This window comes from Callithrix jacchus, chromosome 6 (assembly GCF_049354715.1).
Source record: "Callithrix jacchus isolate 240 chromosome 6, calJac240_pri, whole genome shotgun sequence".
NCBI lineage: Eukaryota > Metazoa > Chordata > Mammalia > Primates > Cebidae > Callithrix > Callithrix jacchus.
Window position 1 is genome coordinate 118,777,316 of NC_133507.1, and position 22,188 is coordinate 118,799,503.

A 22,188-nucleotide genomic window follows, 5' to 3' on the forward strand; every position below is an offset into this window, starting at 1 on the left:
CCACCATGCCCAGCTAATTTTTTGTATTTTTAGTAGAGATGGGGTTTCACCTTGTTGACCAGGATGGTCTCAATCTCTAGACCTCATGATCCACCAGCCTCGGCCTCCCAAAGTGCTAGGATTACAGGTGTGAGCCACCGCGCCTGGCCCAAAGATGATTTTCTTAATAACTGTGAAACAATAGAAATAAATTAGGGATTAGGAGAATGGCTATAATTTTCTAGAATTAAGTGCTAGATCTGAGGTGGGTATAGCACTACCATTAAAAGGTCCTAGAATTGGACTACCAGAATTGGAATACTGATTGTCTATTAGCTGTGTGACACTGAACAGGTTACTTAATCTCACTGATCCTTAGCTTTATCATAGTGGTAGAACACACACACACACACACACACACACACATTTGTGTGTGTATGTATATATGGTTGGTGGTTTTGGGGAGGATTTAAATGAGAGAATTCATGTAGAGTGCTTAACTAAGTTGTTGATACAAGGTAGATAGTTGATGAATGTTGATTATTACTATTTGGAAATAGGAAAATAAAATCTGAGGCTAGTTTTGAAAGAATTGTCAGGACTTTTCAGATATGAAGAAATAAATAAATAATAATTCTTAAGACTTTGATCATAGAGGGCTTTGAATAAAGTGATGTATTTGAGTCATGGAACAAATCTTGTCTTTTGGATGCCATATCTAACCAGGTTGTAGTTGTACTGGTCATCTTTCTGGTAATGGGGCAGTTCCGGTGTCTCTGTTCAGATTGGTCATCATTGGTTTTCTCTAATTTCTTGCAGTATTACAAATAAAAATGCCCATAAACTTTGATTTGGGTTGATATAGTAAATAGTTACTTTTTTTAAGCTTAAAATTTCTTCCAAAAAATTTGTAAACTACCCTCAGTATGTATCATTGTTACTCTTTCTGTTCCTTCTTGACAAACAATAGCACAATTTACTAAAGGGTCAATTTTGTTTAAAGGTGGCCTCCGCTTTCCTCAAATTATAGAGTAAAAGAATGAGCTTTAAATGAATTTAGCATCGCTCAATTTAATTCAGCAAATGATTTTTAAGTACTTACCAAATTTGACACTGTATTGTGCCCTTGGTTTTGATCATTCCTTTATCTAAAATTTCATCTTAATGAACAATATATAATGGTTTTTTTCCCTTGCTTCAGGTTGATTGAAATTTTAGAAAAGTTCCCATAATTCCCATCTTGGCACAAACTCAGACTTAATAGACACCTAAAACTTTGTGAAGGCATCTGTTAGAATAGCCTCCTTTTTAATTTATCCAAACAGATTGGACCTTACAATATAATGACATCTTTGAATTTTGCTTTTTACTGAGCAAAAGACCTCTTATGGCTGATGACTTCACACTCTTTTTTTTACCCTGAATTATGGCCATTTTGGTAAAATTTGTGACTATATATAAAATATGAATGAAAATTTAGGTATTTAAAAAACCAGTCTGTAATTCAAGCACTTTGGGAAGCTGAGGCAGGAACATCACTTGAGCACAGCACCTCAAGACCAGCCTGGACAATAGAGTGAGGCCCCATTAGTACAAAAAATACGAAAATTAGCCAGGTATGGTGGTGCATACCTGTAGCTTCATATACTCTGGAGGCTGAGATGAGAGGATTGCTTGAGCTCAGGAGGTTGAGGCTGCAGTGAGCTGTGATTGTGCTGCTGCACTCCAGCCTGGGCAACAGAGAAAAACAAACAAAAACCATGTCTGACCTATACTCAGATATTCAACTTGTTCGTTTAAGAGTCTGTCTTCCTCGTTAGGCTGTAAATTCCTTAAAAGCCAGAACCTTTTCAAACTGTTCAGTTTTGTGGTCCAAAATGATGCTCTGTAAAGGCAGGAGACTTAAATAAATAATGAGTGATCTTAAAATAAAACCTTGAAATCAAGGAAAGGAGTGAACCAAAAAATTGGCAGCTGTTACTGATTTTATTATAAGTAATAATTTGGTAAAGGGAGCAATATTGCCTTTTTTTCCCGCAGGCTTTTTGACCAAGCATGCCAAAAGTCAGCGGTGCCTTTTTTTTTTTTTTTGTCTGAGGTGTTTGTCACCTGCCAGGTTCTCCTGGGTAAGACACAAGTTAGTGGGTGCAGGAGGATATAATGAACGTAACATTCTTCTGCCTTTTTCTTTATACCAATTAGACTTAAACATAGCTTTCTTTACAAAAGCATTCTGAAAGAATTGGAATTTTGGCTGTAATCTTTGTGCAAGCCAGTCATGGATTCACTCTGAAATTCAGCTGCTGAATGACACTGGACCCAATCCTAGCACGACAGTAAAAAGGGGCCAGCGTTCCTGGAAGTTTTAAGGCTACAAGCTCTTTCACTAGAAGACATAGGCAGTATTCTCTTAGCTAATCAGCTATAACCTTGATTTTGATATTAGAAACTATCCTAGAAACACTAGGAAATTACAGTGTCTCCTGCCAACTCCGTGGAGAAAGGGGCACATTTTAGACCTTTCTTGAATCTTCTGTAGCTCCTACAAAGTGTTAAACATGTACTTGATTTATCTCCAACCTCCCACGCAAACTAAACCAAGACAACTCATTCTCTTCTACCTTCCTTAAGGGAAGGAATCTTGCCCTGAGTTAATGTAGTCTATCATTGCTAGGTTCACTTTCCTTAATAGGAACTTAAGTCTTTGAGAGACAGTGTGGGCAGGTAAGAGGATACAGATTTGAGAATTTGATCTTGGATCCTGGAATCTCATTTTTGCTACTCTTTAACTGTGTGATCATGAGCAAGTTTAAAAATTTTTCTGAGCCTCAGTTTCTTTATTGGTAAAATGGGAATTTTAATGCCTATTCCACAAGTTTGCCATAAGGCTTGCAGGTGAATAATGCAGTATATTTGTTGATATATAGTTTAGAAGTATTTCAGGCTGTACCTAAGAAAATGGACTTGACAATCAATTTATCTAGTAGTTTTTTTTTAAATAAAAACACTTCCCATTGGCTAGTAATGAAAAGTTGGTAATTCTCTAAAACATTTTACGACAGGGTTTACATACTTTCCTAGAAGTTGTAGCCACCAGTATTTCCTTCTGGGAGGCTTTTCAGTAAGTCTCACAACAGTAGTGGACTAGTGTATGAGAAGCAGTCCTATCGGCTGCCACTATCTCTTAATCAAACCACGTATGACATGTATTTAGTCAAACTACCCATCAGTTGTCCTGAGATACCTTACTCACAATAGCATAAGTGAATGTGTGTGAATATGGACTGCATCTGGCATGGATGGCCTGTCATCTACCTATACTTCATCCTGTGAGATACAACTAAAATGAAAACAATGTTAATTCTTTAAAGAATTAAGGAATTTCTTAGTTATAATAGATTTTGACTCTTCAAATATTGAAAATTGAGTTGACATATAATTGATTTATATGTGAAGGTGAGGGAGAATGTGGACCTTGTCTCTTATTATTCAATGTTTATGTTAAATCTTTAAATGTATACTTAATATCTCTGTTGTGGAGCCAAGGCCATTGAAATTTAACTCTACTAACAGCCTTTTTGGCAATGCTAATCAATTCTTCTTACACTGTAATACATTTGGCAAAGTTACTTTTAATGACTGATTCGTTCATTCATCTGTTCATTGATGCTTCAAGCCTTCATGACAAGACTATGTTTGCAATATAGAGATTCAAAGGTGAGGCAGACATACATTATGCCCAATGTATTTAAACTATAATCTCATATAGAATATAGGTGCTGTGACAGAGGTATAATACAGAGCGGAGCTCCAAGCCAGGTGCTTAAAAATGTTTATTGAATGAGGAATATACCCAGGCCTGGTTATCTGTTTGCTGGATATTTCCAAGTTCCTAGATTTTTCCTTCTCTGTCCTTCATCTTATGAATAGTACTACTATCTTCAGTTTCCCTTGCAGGCAATCTGGATGTCATCTTTGGCTCCTTTTCCTCCTCTTCTATCATATCCTATCTATCACCACATTCTCTTGGATCTACCTCCTAAATAGTTCTCACTGCTATGCTTGTTCAGGCCACTAGCTTGGCCTATATCACTATGGCATCTTCCCACCTGGTATTTCTGCCTCCAACCATTTTCTTTTGCCTGATTAAATCTCCAGAATAGTAGCCAGAGTATTATTTCTAAAAGGCAAATCCAGTTGCATGATTTTCTTGCTTAAAACTTTTTGATGACTTCTCATTGTCCTGGCAATAATGTGCAGATCCCTTTACACGGTTCAGGACGCCCAGTGCAATGTGGAGCCTGCTTTTTTTTCCAGCTCCAATTCCTGCCACTTCCTAACTCTCACATTCCAGTCTATCAGATGACACTGTGTGTCTGTACTCATATAAATATGTTTACAGGCATAGTGCCCTGCTCATCGTTGCTCAATATATGTTGGCTATTCTTATTTTTCTAAATCATGCCTTCTTGGTAACTGGCACAGCTGGGAAAAATGTTTTTAGGAGCATTAAACAAGGGAGACTGGGAGGGAGAGAAGCTCAGCATTGACAAGCGGATATAATCTAGGTATTGGCAGAAAAGTGGATATCATGATAAAGGTTAAAAAGTAATTAAATCCATTAAACTTTTGAAAAACATATTTTTGGATTGGTTTTGAAAAATAATTCAGTGTAGCATTAAAAAGTACTCTGTTGGATCTTAAATTTATCATTTCCTGAGATTATGATCTAGTTTAGAAAAGTTGCCAGATATTTGCTCTTCAAGATTTACATTGTTTTCCAAAGTCTCCCAAATGGTCTTAGCACTGTTGTTAAGTGTTTAGCTGGCTACAGAATTTCCTTAAATTGTGATTTTTAGTCAATGGAATATGATGACTCACAGGGAATGTAACTGTTTTCTGCTTCAGCTTACTGATCTTTATCTTCACATGGTCAAGAATCTGTGTTTCTATAACTCTCACAGACCAGCACATATGTTCTTTTTATAAAATATGAAATAAAATATAATTTTGCTAACTTTTTGTGTCTCGTATTACAAATACTATTCATAACTTGAGATTGAATTATTTAGGTCATGCAGAGAGGAATAGAAAAAAGTTTGCCATTTCAGTTTTTTTTTTTTTGTACTTTTATAGTTTGGGTTGGAAGATTCATTTTCATTAGATTGAAGTAAATAGATCTTTTGTAAATATCAGTATTTCACTAGTGTTTATATTCATTGTGTCTTATTTAATAAAACCATTTGCAAGAGATTGGTTGGTTATTCTGATAACTGTTGTCACATTGCTTTGAAATAGTATAAATGTCACATAGAAGACTTTTATTATTGAGGTGTTTTGATGATTAAAATTACCTTCGAGTTCAAAACTTGTTTTACCAACAGTTAAAAAGTACAAAACATTTTGTTTAATGTATTTGTGATTTTAAATTGTAGTCAAAGTTTTTATTTTTTGCTAATTCAATATCTATATTTGATCACATAGAATTGTTATTTAACATAGGATTTAAAATTCTTATGTGTGGATTATTATAATTTACCAATCAAGTGTGGATTTTGAAAATATATTCGGTAATGCTAATTTTTTTTTACTGTATAAATACAATTTATTCTCTACATTTGTGAAAATATATATTTTTTATTGCATTTTAGGTTTTGGGGTACATGTGCAGAACATGCAAGATAGTTGCATAGGTACACACATGGCAGTGTGTTTTGCTGCCTTCCTCCCCTTCATCCACATATGGCATTTCTCCCCAGGCTATCCCTCCCCAGCTCTCCCGCCTCCCGCTGTCCCTCCCCTATTCCCCCCAGGTAATGTTAATTTTGAAGTTTAGAAAAAATCTTTTAAAGCTCGTAGCTTTGCGACGTCAAAAGAACTTTTGCGAAAGCATACATATAGTGACGTGAAATGTGCTTATGTGTGCAGAAAACTGATTGCTGTAATCAATTTTATAATTGTATGCATAAATCCATAATTGAATATTCCAATCATTGCCATTTGGGTAAAAGCAAATACTAAATGTTGTTATGTCCCCTTAGGAAGCATATCAAGAACAGATTGAAACAGAATGTCTTTAACTGTCTTAAAACAATTCCATAAATGGTTACCACTTTCTTTCAAAAGTTAGAAATCCTACTGAATCCATTGCAGTTCTTTACACAGGCTGCCAGATGATTGTGTAATTAAATACCATATACCACAAAGCATGATTTATGATGCTATTGTTATAGTGTGCTTACTAAAAAGAATGAAAAATAGTAAGTATAGTATTAGTAGAGGTCCTGTAGGTAGGGTTGCCAGACAAAATACAAGGCATGCAGTTAAATTTACATTCCAAATAAACAGCACATAAGTTTTTGGTATAAGTATAATTTAGGCAAACATTATTTATTGTTTGTCTGAAATTCAAATTTAACTGGGCATCCTGTATTTTTATTTGTTAAATCTGACAACCCTAGCTGTAGGTGATTGGGTAGACTATAGGTAACAGTAAAGAAACAGATTTTTCTGATGAAACAGAATTTCTTCTTAAAGTTCCTCCAGAATCAAATAAAGAATACTGTGGTTCCTCAGCTAGTGAGTAATATTTGAAGCTAGTACCTGAACTTAGAGAGTTAGCCTTAAGAGCCATGCCCTGTCACCACCCCTCATATACTGGTGTTTGTGTTAGTGAAATTAAAAGTAATTCAATTCCAGCATTGCACACTATTTCATACTGCATTATGTTGAAGTTATGCATCATTAAAATTAGAAAAATGCATTTTTTAAATTTTACATTAAGAAATTAACTTATTTAATAAATTAATTTTTGTTTCTTTTTGAAAGTTAGCTATTTTTGATGAGATTTTTTTAAAAAAGTGGATTATTCCTGCTCTATTTTAAGTAGTGTTCATTAGTTTAACCAAATGTTTTTGTTTGCTTATGATTAATAGTGATTTGCCTTTCATTTTCTTGTTAAGGTTGAATTACTGTGTTTGTTTTATGCAACTGGGAAGCAGCCATGGTTTGGAGCGGCGCATTGCTCTGCTTGTTTCTTTAGCTTGGCTGGGCTCGGTCTCTTCTGCTGTAGCCATCAATCATCCAGTGCTCTTTGCATGCTATGGGACATATTTTTCTCCATGAGTGACAGTGGTTGCCTTTTATGACTTAGCCCTCATTAATAATTAGGCAGGGATTACATATGAGATCTTGTAATAACTCATGATCTACATTTACTCATTTGTAAGTATAAATAAAATCTAACAGACACAAAAATACCTTGAAACTGGAACCTCTTAAATATAAACATGAAAACATCACATCATAAGCTCCATTAATTAAAAATATACCTTTGAGAATGGTTAAAATGACTTAGCATGATTTTAAAAAATACATTGCTATCTTTTCTGCTTTAATGGAACCTTTCCTCATAGGACCCATCCAATGTAATACCAATTTAGAACATTCAAGAGCAACGAACAATACTTTGATTAAATAATTAAAAAAGTAGACTGGAAATTATTTAGAAAGATGATAGGAACTTATTTATAAGTAATTTATTTAATTAAACATAATATATTGGATTATAGCAATGCATGAATTAATGTCTTTCAGAATGTTAGTTCTTTAATCTACATTGTTTTTATTTAAAAAACACTGAGAAGGAGTCTAATGAGATTATATTAAGTGATATAAAAGTATCAATTATGGTAATACTTAAAAAAATTTTAGAATATTTATTATTATTTCAATCTGTAGTTTCAAATGTTCTTGAAATTTCCCACAGTAACAATCATATGATTGAAGTATCTATGATTTTAAAGTCTTTTGAATTCTATATTAAAATTATAGAATTTGTAAGAAACCAACTAAATGGGTGTGACACTAAAGGCCTTTAAAAAAGTTGTGATCGGTGACTGGCAAGATGGCTGAATAGGAACAGCTCCGGTTTGCAGCTCCCACCAAGATCAACACAGAAGGCGGGTGATTTCTGCATTTCCAGCTGAGTTACTTGGCTCATCTGGGGTGTAGCCCGTAGAGGGCGAACTGAAGCAGGGTGGGATGTCACCTCACCAGGGAAGCACAAGGGGTTGGGGAACTCCTTCCCCTAGCCAGGGGAATACTTGAGGGACTGTGCCATGAGGAAGGGTGCATTCTGGTCCAGACACTATGCTTTTCCAATGGTCTTCGCAATCTGCAGACTAGGAGATTACCTCAGGTGCCTGTACCACTAGGGCCCTGGATTTCAAGCACCAAACTGGGTGGCCATTTAGGCAGACACTGAGCTAGCTGCAAGAGATTTTTTTTTAATATCCTGGTGGTGCCTGGAACACCAGTGAGACAGAACTGTTTGTTCACTCCTTTGGAATGGAGGCTGAAGCTAGGGAGCCAAATGGTCTAGCTCAGCAGATCCCACCCCCTACGGAGGCCAGCAAGCTAAGATCCACTGGCTTGAAATTCTTGCTGCCAGCATAGCAGTCTGAAGTCAACTTGGGACACTTCAGCTCAATGAGGGGAGGGTGTCTGCAATTACTGAGGCTTGAGTAGGCAGTTTTCCCCTCACAGTGTAAGTAAAGCCACTGGGAATTTGAACTGGGAGGAGCCCACTGCAGCTCTGCAAAGCCACTGTAGCCAGACTGCCTCTTTAGATTCCTTCTCTCTGGGCAGGGCATCTCTGAAAGGAAGGCAGCAGCCCCCCATCAGGGGCTTATAGATAAAACTCCCATCTCCCTGGGACAGAGCACCTGGGGGAAGGGGTGGCTGTGGGCACAGCTTCAGCAGACTTAAATGTCCCTGCCTCCTGGCTATGGAAAGAGGAGTGGATCTCCCAGCACAGGGCTGAAGCTCTGCTAAGGGACAGACTAACTCCTCAAGTGGGTCCCTGACCCCCATGCCTTCTGATCGGGAGAAACCTCTTAGCAGGGGTTGACAGACACCTCATACAGGAGAGCTCTGGTCGGTATCTGGTGGGTGCCCCTCTGAGATGAAGCTTCCAGAGGAAGACACAGGAAGCAATCTTTGCTGTTCTGCAGCCTCTGCTGGTGATACCTAGGCAAATGGTCTGGAGTGGACCTGCAGCAAACTCCAGCAGACCTGCAGCAGAGGAGACTGACTGTTAGAAGGAAAACTAATGAACAGAAAGGAATAGCATCATCAACAATAAAAAGGATGTCTACACAAAACCCCATTTGAAGGTCACCAACATCAAAGACCAAAGGTAGATAAATCCACGAAGATGAGGAAAAGCCAGCACAAAAAGACTGAAAATTCCAAAAACTAGAACACCTCTTTTCTTCCAAAGGAACACAACTCCTTGCCAGCAAGGGAACAAAACTGGATGGAGAATGAGTTTGATAAATTGGCAGAAGTAGGCTTCAGAAAGTGGGTAATAACAAACTCCTCTGAGCTAAAGGAGCACATTCTAACCCAATGCAAGGAAACTAAGGACCTTGAAAAAAGGGTAGAGGAATTGCTAACTTTCAGAATAACCAGTTCAGAGAAGAGCATAAATGATCTGATGGAGCTGAAAAACACAGCATGAGAACTTTGTGAAACATACACAAGTATCAATAGCCCAATTGCTCAAGCAGAAGAAAGGACATCAAAGATTGAAGATCAGCTTAGTAAAATAAGTGTGAAAACAAGATTAGAGAAAAAAAATGAAAAGGAACAAACAAATCCTCCAAAAAATATGGGACTATGTGAAAAGACCAAACCTACTTTTAATTGGTGTACCAGAAAGTGATGGGGAGAATGGAACCAAGTTGGAAAACACTCTTCAGGATATTATCCAGAAAAACTTCTCAAACCTAGCAAGATAGGCAAACATTCAAATTCAGGAAATACAAAGAATATCACTAAGATACTTCTTGAGAAGATCAACCCCAAGACACATAATCACCAGATTCACCAACGTTGAAATGAAGGAAAAAATGTTAAGGGCAGCCAGAGAGAAAGGTCAGGTTACCCACAAAGGGAAGCCCATCAAACTAACAGTGGATCTCTCTGCAGAAACCCTACAAGCCAGAAGAGAGTGGGGGCTAATATTAAGCATTCTTAAAGAAAAGAGTTTTCGATCCAGAATTTCATATCCAGCCCCTTAAGTGAAGGAGAAGTTATATCCTTTACAGACAAGCAAATGCTGAGGGATTTTGTCACCACCAGGCCTACCTTACAAGAGCTCCTGAAGGAAGCACTAAATATGGAAAGAAAAAACTGGTACCAACCACTGCAAAAACATAAGAAATTGTAAAGACCATTGACACTATGAAGAAACTGCATCAACTAATGGGCAAAATAACCAGCTAGCATCATAATGACAGGATCAAATTCACACAGAAAAATATTAACTTTAAATATAATGGGCTAAATGCCCCAATTAAAAGACACAGACTGGAAAATTGGATAAAGAGTCAAGACCCATTGGTGTGCTGTGAGCAGGAGATCCATCTTATGTGCAAAGGCACACATAGGCTCAAAATAAAGAGATGGAGGAATATTTACCAAGCAAATGCAAATGAAAAAAACCCCAAGGGTTGGTTGCAATCCTAGTCTCTGATAAAACAGACTTTAAACTAATAAAGATCTAAAGAGACAAAGAAGGGCTTTATATAGTGGTAAAGGGACCAATGCAAGAAGAAGAGCTAACTGTCTTAAATATATATGCACCCAAAACAGGAGCACCCAGATTCATAAAGCAAGTTCCTAGAGACCTACAAAGAGACTTAGATTCCCACACAATAATAGCAGGAGATGTTAACACCCCACTGTCAATATTAAACATAACAATGAGACAGAAAATTAACGATATTTAGGACTTGAACTCAGCTCTCGACCAAGTGGACCTAATAGACATCTACAGAACTCTCCACCCCTAATCAACGGAATATACATTATTCTATATATTCTATAGCACTTATTCTAAAGTTGGCCACTAATTGGAAGTAAAACACTCTTCAGCAAATGCTGAAGAATGGAAATTATAACAAATAGTCTCTCAGACCACAGTGTATTCAAATTAGAATTTAGGATTAAGAAAGTCGCTCAAAACCTCACAGCTATATGGAAACTGAAAAATGTACTCCTGAAGAAAATTAAGGAAGAAATAAATAAATTATTTGAAACCAATGAGAACAAAGACACAATGTACTAGAATCTCTTGGACACAGCTAAAGCAGTGTTTAGAGGGAAATTTAGAGCACTAAGTGCCCACAGGAGAAAGCAGGCAAGATCTAAATTTCACACCCTAACATCACAATTAAAACAACTAGTGAAGAAAGAGCAAACAAATTCAAAAGCTATTAGAAGACAAGAAATAACTATAATCAGAGCAGAACTGAAGGAGACAGACACACAAAAAACTCTTCAAAAATCAATGAATCCAGGACTGATTTTTTGAAAAAATTAACAAAATAGACCACTAGCCAGACTAATAGAGAAGAAGAGAGAAGAATCAAATAGATACAATAAAAATGATATCATAAAAATGATAAAGGGGATATTACCACTGATCCCACAGAAATACAAATTACCATCAGAGAATAGTATAAACACCTCTACACAAATAAACTAGAAAATCTAGAAGAAATAGATAAATTCCTGGACACATACACCCTCCCAAGACTAAACCAGGAAGAAGTTGAATCCTTGAATCGACCAATAAGTTCTGAAATTGAGGCAGTAATTAATACCCCACCAATCAAAAAAAAGCCCAGAACCAGAAGGATTCACAGCTGAATTCTAGCAGAGGTACAAAGAGGAGCTGGTACCATTCATTCTGAAATGATTCCAAACAATAGAAAAATAGGGACTCCTCCCTAACTCATTTTATGATGCCAGCATCATCCTGATAGTAAAATCTGGCAGAGACACAACTAAAAAAGAAAATTTCAGGCCAATAACCCTGATGAACATTGATGTGAAAATCCTCAATAAAGAACTGGCAAACCAAATCCAGCAGCACATCAAAAATCTTATTCACCACAATCAAATTGACTTCATTCCTGGGATGCAAGTCTGGTTCAACATATGCAAATCAATAAACATAAACCATCACATAAACAGAACCAATGACAAAACCACGTGATTATCTCAATAGATGCAGAAAGGCCTTCAATAAAATTCAATACCCCTTTATGTTAAAACTCTTAATAAACTAGCCATTAATAGAACCTATCTCAAAATACTAAGAGCTATTTATGAGAAACCCACAGCCAATATCATACTGAATTGTCAAAAGCTGGAAGCATTTCCTTTGAAAACTGGCGCAAGGTAAGGATACCCTCTCTCACAACTCCTATTCGACATAGTATTGGAAGTTCTGGCCAGGGCAATCAGGCAAGAGAAAGAAATGAAAGGTATTGAAATAGGAAGAGAGGAAGTCAAATTGTCTCTGTTTGCAGGCGACATGGTTGTATATTTAGAAAACCCCATAATCTCAGCCCAAAATCTCCTTGTTACCCAGGCTGGTGTTGAACTCCTGGACTCACAGTGCTGGGATTATAGGTGTGAGCCACTGTGCCTGGCTTTTTTGAGCAGATTCTGACTATAAAGTATTAAGCATCAGTTTCTGTGAGAGATTTAAAAAAGTCTAAATCATAGTCTATTCCCTGAAAGAATTTAGAGTCTCCTTGGAAAGCAAGGTCACTTGTGCATTAAAGTTTAATGTTGCAGTTCAGAAGGTTAGAGACATGGGATTTGGGAGACTAATGACGAGTTAGGCTGTAGCTATGTCGTATTTGAGGTGAAGATGGGATAGACTAATTTAAATGAGATTCTGGATCTCAGGACAAAAGACGGGCATGCTATCCAACATAAAGTGTTTTATATGCATTAATGAAAAAAGCAGAACGTTGGTACAATTTGTAAACTTTGCTCCCTAAATAGTAAGTATATTTAAAATGTTCAACAAAATAATTAAGTTTAACAATTGTTTTCAGTTGCTACCTCAGCTGTGTGTTTAATAATTTTTACATTCTAAAATTTGTATATGGTACATAAATTGTAGCTGAAATTGATAGGTTAAGTTAAAGATGAAAACACCTAGCATTTACACTGTGCTTGAAGGAAGCAGCCTGTTTTTGAAGAAGCTCTTGCCTGGAAGCTCAGTTAGTTTGAATTCTGTTATTTCTGGTGATATTAGCTAAGCATGTTTTAGAGTTTCAGTTTCCCTTTGGCTATGTCAAGAGGTCGAGTATGATAAACTGCCTTCTGCTTTCCTCACTTAGATGGAAGGGCCCATGTGATTCTACTTTTGAAGAGCTTTTAGCTTCTCTGAAGAAAATCACTTAACCAAGTAATGAATCACAAGAGGTCTAAATGCATTTCATTAGTAATATCTCAGTTTTACTCTGTAGTGGCAGAAAAAATTTAGACAGTTATTATTTCCTAAGTTTTAGTATTGGAGAAGACTAAGGCTAGGATTTTTCAGGAAATGAATGATAGTTTAACTTGAAACATACTGGATCACAAAGAATATAACATGCAGCATGCCTTCAGTTTCTTTGAGAAAAAAAATCATCAATTGAAAAAGTTTTGAAAGTTTCTATAGGTACTTCTATGCCATTCTGGAGACAGTAATCAAAGGAAATACAAACACATATATCACAAATGACCGAAATTTGACTTTAAGGGGGTGAGTGGCAATGGAGCTCCTCGGTAAACTTCCTTTTTCACAGGGGAAGAGATGGGAATTTGAAGAAGAGCTGACTTGGTTTTGCCTGGATATGTCAAGACCATCAGCCAGAGTTGGTCACCATCCTGACCCACAGTAGAATCAGTGGTTCAGTTTTAATTTTCTCTGATGCATCAAAAGAGACTGTGAAAATTCTGTGAAAAAAGACATTGTGAAAATTCTGTTAGGAACCTGCTTTATCTTGAACATATGACAATGAATAAAATTGTGAAATTTTTATACTGTTTTGGTGCATATGCATTTATGTTGAATACTATTCATTGGAAAAGTATTGCCTTATATATCTATTCTGTTCAGTTTTTGAATCTCTAATGCCATTGTCAACTTTTATAAAAGAAGGATTTAATACCACATGATTTCTTTTTTTTTTTTTTTTAATTTTTTATTGGATTTTAGGTTTTGGGGTACATGAGCATAGCATGCAAGACAGTTGCGTAGGTACACACATGGCAGTGTGCTTTGCTTTTCTTCTCCCCTTCACCCACATTTGGCATTTCTCCCCAGGCTATCCCTCCCCGCCTCCCCCTCCCACTGGCCCTCCCCTTTTACCCCCAATAGACCCCAGTGTTTAGTACTCCCCTTTCTGTGTCCATGTGTTCTCACTTTTCATCACCTGCCTATGAGTGAGAATATGCGGTGTTTCATTTGCTGTTCTTGTGTCAGTTTGCTGAGGATGACGTTCTCCAGATTCATCCATGTCCCTACAAATGACACAAACTCATCATTTCTGATTGCTGCATAATATTACATGGTGTATATGTGCCACATTTTTCCAATCCAGTCTATTATCAATGGGCATTTGGGTTGATTCCAGGTCTTTGCTATTGTAAACAGTGCTGCAATGAACATTCGTGTACATGTGTCCTTATAGTAGAACGATTTATAGTCTTTTGGATATATACCGAGTAATGGGATTGCTGGGTCAAATGGAATTTCTATTTCTAAGGCCTCGAGGAATCGCCACACTGTCTTCCACAATGGTTGAACTAATTTACACTCCCACCAACAGTGTAAAAGTGTTCCTTTTTCTCCACATCCTCTCCAGCATCTGTTGTCTCCAGATTTTTTAATGATCGCCATTCTAACTGGCGTGAGATGGTATCTCAATGTGGTTTTGATTTGCATCTCTCTGATGACCAGTGACGATGAGCATTTTTTCATATGATTGTTGGCCTCATATATGTCTTCTTTCGTAAAGTGTCTGTTCATATCCTTTGCCCACTTTTGAATGGGCTTGTTTGTTTTTTTCCTGTAAATCTGTTTGAGTTCTTTGTAAATTCTGGATATCAGCCCTTTGTCAGATGGGTAGACTGCGAAAATTTTTTCCCATTCTGTTGGTTGCCGATCCACTCTAGTGACTGTTTCTTTTGCCGTGCAGAAGCTGTGGAGTTTCATTAGGTCCCATTTGTCTATTTTGGCTTTTGTTGCCAAACCACATTATTTCTTACATCTATTTTTGAAAAGCAGTTGTTACTCAATGCTACCCTAAACACCTAAAAAGAAAAACATTTCACTAACACAAGAATTTGTTGTTTGATATTTTCCTGTCAACTCTGAATAGGGTAGCTTTATAAAAATCTTTGAAAACAACCTTTGCAAATAGTCTAGAATCACAGTTTATGTCAAACAAATGTATGCTCTAAATCAGCAGTCTTCTACCTTTTCAGCATCAGGGACTGGCTTCATGGAAGACAATTTTGAGCTCCTGTGAGAATCTAATGCCACCACTGGTCTGACAGGAGGTGGAGCTCAGGTGTTAATGCTCGCTTGCTCACCTGCAGTTCACCTTCTGCTGTGTGGCCCGGTTTCTAACAGACCACAGACTGATAGCAGTCTGTAGCCAGGGGGGTTGGGGACCCCTCTTCTAAATAGTAATTCTAACAAGTGACCTTAATATTCAATTCAAGAATGCAGTCCATGATCAAGTAAAATGTTAGAAGAAACAGGTTTTATATTTCATGAATCCAGAGAGTCTTTAAAACCATTAGACTATTCAGCAAAATTATCCATGTATTATTTTTTTGCTTTCCATTAGCCAAACCCACATATATTATTTTAAAAAACTGCATTAATATGTTCTAAAGCTTCCTTTTCATTTCTTTTGTGGTTGTAATTTTTGGAGAGTGAGTCAGAAATACCTATTAGAGATGAATTCTAGGAAAATATATGTAAGCAATAACTCTGGCTCGATTTATTTTTCTTCTCTACAAGAACTGTTTAAAACCTGGCAGTGGAAGACTGTTCTCTTGTCTACCAAGTATTATAGTAGAAAGTGCAAGGTCATCTCTAAATATGAAAGATTTTAAGTTTCTAAGGAAAGAGTGTATCTTAAGAAGGGTAAATGAAACAGTTGGCAAGAGGGAAGGGGAAATTTCCCTTTTTCACCTTGAAACTTGGCAGCATTTCTGCAGCAGAGCTTGAAACTTTAGATGAATTAAAGAGAGTTTGTTTCACCTTCTAGGGAAGCTCTTCTGCACTCAATTTATTTCCCCATGTCTGGTCAGGAAAGCACTTCATCTTTAGAGATTTTGCAAAACTTCTTTGGTTGATTAAAATGCAGATAGCATCCCTTTTGGTGATGAAATAATTTTAATATCGTCAGATTTTGAGATCTGTCTACATAAAACATAGGTGAGATAAAGTGCATTTTCAAGCCCGAATTTATTTAGGCTCGCTCACTAACTTCTCCATTTAATCACCAGAAGCTCACCTTTTCAAACTACTTTGCTTTGTGTGTTGTGGTGAGACTGAGGGTGGGTAAGGCTTTTGGCACAACTCAAACTACTCCATTTTATTTCAAATAAGTCCTGATGAAAGAGCAAATCCTACCCTCTTGCATCATCTTCTTTAGAAATAGGATGAATAAACATTCCTAAAATGGATGCATAGTAAGGAAGGGCAGGGTAGATGCCATGGTCTGGGCCCAACTTGTAAGCTGATGTGTGGCCCAATGATCCTCACATGTGGAACCCAAATGGATCATAGCACTCAACCTTCCTTTATAGTCCCCTTTGTTTGGTTTTATCAGATGAGGGAGATGGCCTACTTCTTTGCCATGTGAATAAACAACAAAATGCAATGAATCTTCTAGTGGAAAATCATGGAAAAAGCTGCTACCTATGACCATAGAAGTGTGTTTCAAAATTTGGTATAAGTTAGAAACAAAGTCCTGGAAAGTAGTTAAATTTCTTCAATACCTCAGGGATAACTTTTTTTTAAGTTCATAAACTTTATTTTTTAGGGAAGTTTTAGATTTACAGAAAATTTGAGCAGAAAGTACAGAGAATTCCTATATATTCCTCGCATCCCATCCACACCAGTTTCCCCTATAATTAATGTCTTGCATTAGTGTGGTGTATTTGTCACTTTGATAAGCCAATATTAATATATCGAGATCGTAGTTATTAATATTTTTTATTTTTTTCTTCATGAACCCATAGGTAGAGATTCATAGTTTAAATCAGTGTTTACCCTTTGTGTTGTCCTTTGTCCATTCTGTGGGTTTTGACCAATGTATAATAATATGTATCTATCATCATGGCCCCATACAGAGTAGTTTCACCCCATACAGAGTAGTTTCCTAAATATCTCCTGTGCTTTGCCTATCATCCTCTTTCCCCTTGGCAACCCCCTGGCAACCACTGATCTTTTCACTGTTTCCATAGTTTTGCCTTTTTCAGAATGTCATATAGTTGGACTCAACAATGCATAGTGTTTTCATATTGGCTTCTTTAACTTAGCAATGTGCATTTAAAGTTCCTCCATGTCTTTTTGTGGCTTGATAGCTCCTTTGTTTTTAACACTGAATAATATTGCATTGTATAGATGGACCACAGTTTGTTTGTTTATTCACTTATTGAAGGACATATTGGTTACTTCTGAATTTTGGCAATTATGCATTAAACTGCTATAAACATTGGTGTGTAGTCTCCTGTGTGAATGTAGTTTTTAACTCATTTGGGTAAATATCAAAAAGCATAGTTGCTGGATCAAATGGTAAGAGCATGTTTAGTTTTATAAGAAAAGGTAACTTCTGATGTTCTGTAAATTCTTGTAGATTTGAAGAAACAAAAATGAAGCAGAAATGACGTGATGCCTTTATGAGAACTGAGACTCTTGCAATTGATTGGAAATGTGGTCTATTGCTAAATGTATTAGCTTAGTTTTACTGAAGGCATGTAGGAAAGATCTTCCCATCTCCATTCTTGTCCTAGGTAAAAACCTATGTTTTTAAAAATAGCCGGGAGAAAACAAAGCCTTAATAAGCCCAGATTTGTTTGGCCTCATAGGATCTGAGATTGCCCATTAAGAATGCCTGTTGAATTTTGTGTCAAAACTCCTCTACATTCTTACCTTTTTCTTGATCATTTTTCCTATCTTTCCCTATAACCATAGCCTATCTGCCCCTTATATGATCTTTAAATAGTCTTGTTTATTCTCCTACCCTTCATTCCAGTTTTGAAGAGAAAGGGTGAGCACACTTCTCCTTGACGCCTCATTCTAAAGCTTTAAACTCTTGTTCCGGTGCCATCTTAGGGAACCCTACTCCTCGTTGGAGGCTGGTGGACAACTGGCATTCTGACTTTTCTCATCCACATTACTGTTTTCCACTGCCCTTCAGGACTTTCTCACACTCTTTAGTTTTATTATTCTTATTCACTATCTCATTCCTCAAAATTGTCATCCTCCATTAGCATCTCTAAACACTGCCTCTCAAAGGGTCATATAATCTCCAGGAACTAATGTTCCAGCTTCAAAATTACAAACTTTGAATCTCTCTTATCTCATTTATCTGTTCATCATAATTCTATTTTATCTTTACTTACACTTAATGAACCTGTGCTTAACCTTTTTTGTGTTTTCTGATTTCTCAACAACCGTATTCTAACCCATTAGCTTCCTTGATTCCTTTCTGAGATCCACTATCAACAAGGCTACTACTGGCACCTAAAATTGTTCTTCTCCCTTGTCCTTATGCTATGTTTGCCTTGTCAACCTCCGTTGTATGCTTTCTCAACTCTATCTCTCACTTGATGGAAAAAGTTATAAGCTAGAACCCTTTCATTTCACATACATGCACAGAGTGATATTTAACACTGAGCCTCATTTGGTAGACAGTAAGGAATAGGAAATAATCCAAATTTGTGAATGCATTCAGGTCACTCTATCACTCCATGATCTGGCTTTAACATAAATTTTCTGACTTGTATTCTGTTGCTCCTTTATAGCCTCTCCTGCCAAACTGTACTGCTTACTTTTCCCATGTTTCTTTATTCATCTGTGTGTTTTATCTTACACCAGCGATAGCAAATAGATTTCATCTTATATGACTGTTATGCTAATCGTGGTAATGAGCAGGTCTATGTGGAGAAGGATTCTGAGGCTCAGAACCAGCTCAGCAAGAGATTGCAACGATCGATTGGTAATGTCCACCATGAGTATGGAAGATGGAAGGACCATGCATTAGCTGGGCATTTCCCAGCATTTGCCACATATTTTCTCCTCCTGCTTTACATTCTTCATGTGTGATTCTATACATCTTTCAAGGTTCAGATTAATTGCTAATCGAAGGAAAACATATTTTCTTATATGTATGTGGAATATCTTTTTATAGACTACTATATCACTTTAGATATTTCTTGTGTGAAGGAAAACATATTTTTCTTATATGTATGTGGAATATCTTTTTATAGACTACTATATCACTTTAGATATTTCTTGTGTGAAGACAGGTATTATTGAGTATGAGTACTAGTGTTCTTCTTCCTTCTATATTGTTAGCTCCTCCAAGAATTATTTTCCAAGGAAATAATTCTTAATTATCCTATTTTGTTGATCACAATGGAAGCATGATGAGAATCCACAAGCAGATTCTCAAACAATTGGCATGAACACAAATGGAGAATCCTGAACTCACTTTTGACTTAAAGTAAAGGTCAAGATGAATAATGGAGGAAGTATCCATCTCAGGCTCTGCTACTGCTCAGCTTCCACTTGATTGTCCTTCCCAAAACTTTACATACTCCCAAATTGAAAGATTTCCTAGGTCTGAAAGGAACAATTTTACTAGGTCTGTTGAAGACTATAGAAACCCACTCTTATTGCAAATAGTTGGAACAGAACCAAGGAACATTGGTGACTTGTCCAGTTTCACAGGTAATGCTAACATTGACCATGGATTTCTGAATCAGGTTTTTCATCTTTTTACTAGGCAATGAAGCACCATATTTAATAATTATATTACTCATTTTGGGAGAACATGTATTTGTTGTGCTATTATTTTGTCACCTATCAAGTTTTATGCAATCAAAAATTAACCCATGGGTTTTGTTAAATAAAGCGGTACGCACTTTCTGCAAAATAACTTTTCATTAAGAGGAAGCTTATGGACATTACTGTTTTTTTTTGGCAAGTAAACTTTTATTTGAAATATGTATACAGAAAAGTGGTACAAATCTCAAATGGATACCCTGATGGATTCTCAAAACAGTGAAGCCATCTGTGTAACCAGCACCTAGATCAAGAAATAAAATGGTGCCAACACCCCAGAAGTCACCCTCAAACCTTCTCCCAGCTACTGACTCATCCTAAAAGTGACCACTCTTTTAACTTCTGACACCATAGGTTAGTTTGTCCCATTTTTGAGCTTTGTATAAATGAGTCATATAATATACATCTTTGTGTTTTGCCTCTTTCCCTCCACATAATATTTGTGAGATTTACCTGTATTTTTGTGTGAAGCAATAGTTTATTTTTATGGCTGTTCAGTATTCCATTGAGTACATATACCATATTCTGCATTTTATTATTTTTATTTATTTATTTTATTTTTTTTTTTTGGGTACCAAATTTTTTTATTTGAAGTAATGGTACAAAGAACTTAAGTGGATGTTTTGGTACAACTTATAGAAAAGGTAAAGGAAACCCCAATATGCATGCACTGCCTTGGTGACCAGGAAGTCACCCTGTGGCTATGGGGAAATTAGCCAAATTAGCCAAAGGCTTAGATTTCATTATCACTGTCTCCCAGGGTGTGCTTGTCAAAGAGATATTCTGCCAAGCCAGATTGGGGTGCTCCCATCTTGCGCAAGTTGGTCACGTGGTCACCCAATTCTTTGATGGATTTCACCTGCTCATTCAGGTAATGCGTCTCAATGAAGTCACACAAATGGGGGTCATTTTTGTCAGTGGCCAGTTTGTGCAGTTCCAGTAGTGACTGATTCACATTTTTTTCCAAATGTAATGCACACTCCATCGCATTCAGCCCGCTCTCCCAGTCATCATGGTCTGGTTTATTGATATCCTGGAGGAAGATGCTGCCACCTCGTTGGTTCTGCAGCTTCATCAGTTTCTCGGCATGTTCCCTCTCCTCATGAGACTGGTGAAGAAAGTACTTGGCAAAGTTCTTCAAAGCCACATCATCTCGGTTAAAGTAGTAAGACATGGACAGGTAAACATAGGAGGCGTAGAGCTCCAGGTTGATTTGGCGGTTGATGGCGGCCTCTGAATCCTGGTGGTAGTTCTGGCGCACCTGCGAAGGTGATGCGGTCTTCATGGCGGCGGCTAAGGAGAGGCTGCGACGGCGGTGGCTGCGCGGCGCTGGAGAGGCCGGGGCCTTGGGACGATCCGAGGACGCGGTGTGGAGGTGACGGAGGGCTGGCTGTAGGCGGCCGGCCGGGGTGGGGGACGAGCGCCGGTTCCGTCCAAGCACTGTTGAAGCAGGAAACCGCGGCGACTCTCAGCGAAGAACGTCTGGCCATATTCTGCATTTTAAATGATCCTTTTATACTTACTGTCATTCTTGATGTGGAGTTAAGAAACTGAGTATAAAAATGTCTAAGATTGTAAGGATCTTTGTGTTATTTAACTTATTTATCATTTTCATTATTTTAATCTACTTCATGCAGATTGTGGCTAAGGATTTCTAATATAAGCTCCAAAAATTTAGTATTATATTCTAGCTTTATGAATACAATGAATCAATAAAGTAGTCTTTTGGAAAAGTTTTTAAAGTAAATATTATCTGAAAATATTAGTTTGTTGTAGGATTAACTCTGTGTTCTGTTCTTATAACTTCATATATGGAATTTCTTGAAATGACTGAAGGAATTCTTAGATTAAAGGTCATCTCAATTTCCCTAGGAGGTCATTTAGACATTATAAGTGATGGCTTATTCAGAAGAAGGAAAATGAGGGAGGGAGATTTCCTGTCAGTGCAAGGATATTGGAGGACAGACTTCAACATATTATTTATATATATTAGTATCTTATCCAGTTCAGCTCAAGGCAGATAACAGGTGAGTGTTTTGGTGCTGTGTGTATAGGTTCTAGTAGATTAACAAACTATTCAGTCTTATGGATGTGTTTTCAGATTTGAATTAATTAATATTTGTAGAACATCCATGGGATGAAAAAATCCAGATGAAGGCGAAAAAATAACACAAGACCTCTGAATTCCCACCCTTGAAGGGTGGCATACAATTTATTCAGGAAAATGACAAAGATTCTACAAGTTTGACAATTAGATACTCAAA

General features: G+C 37.0%; 1 protein-coding gene and 1 pseudogene across 3 annotated transcripts in view; one reads left to right on the forward strand and one right to left on the reverse strand.

Annotated features, from left to right (window-relative positions):
• PLCL1 (phospholipase C like 1 (inactive)) overlaps positions 1-22,188 on the forward strand; it is a 359,533-nt gene that overhangs the window by 18,431 nt on the left and 318,914 nt on the right. The window lies entirely within an intron of this gene.
• LOC100894690 (ferritin heavy chain pseudogene) lies at positions 20,455-21,408 on the reverse strand (annotated as a pseudogene). The gene has a single exon (XR_013519028.1). The product of XR_013519028.1 is annotated as a ferritin heavy chain pseudogene (transcript).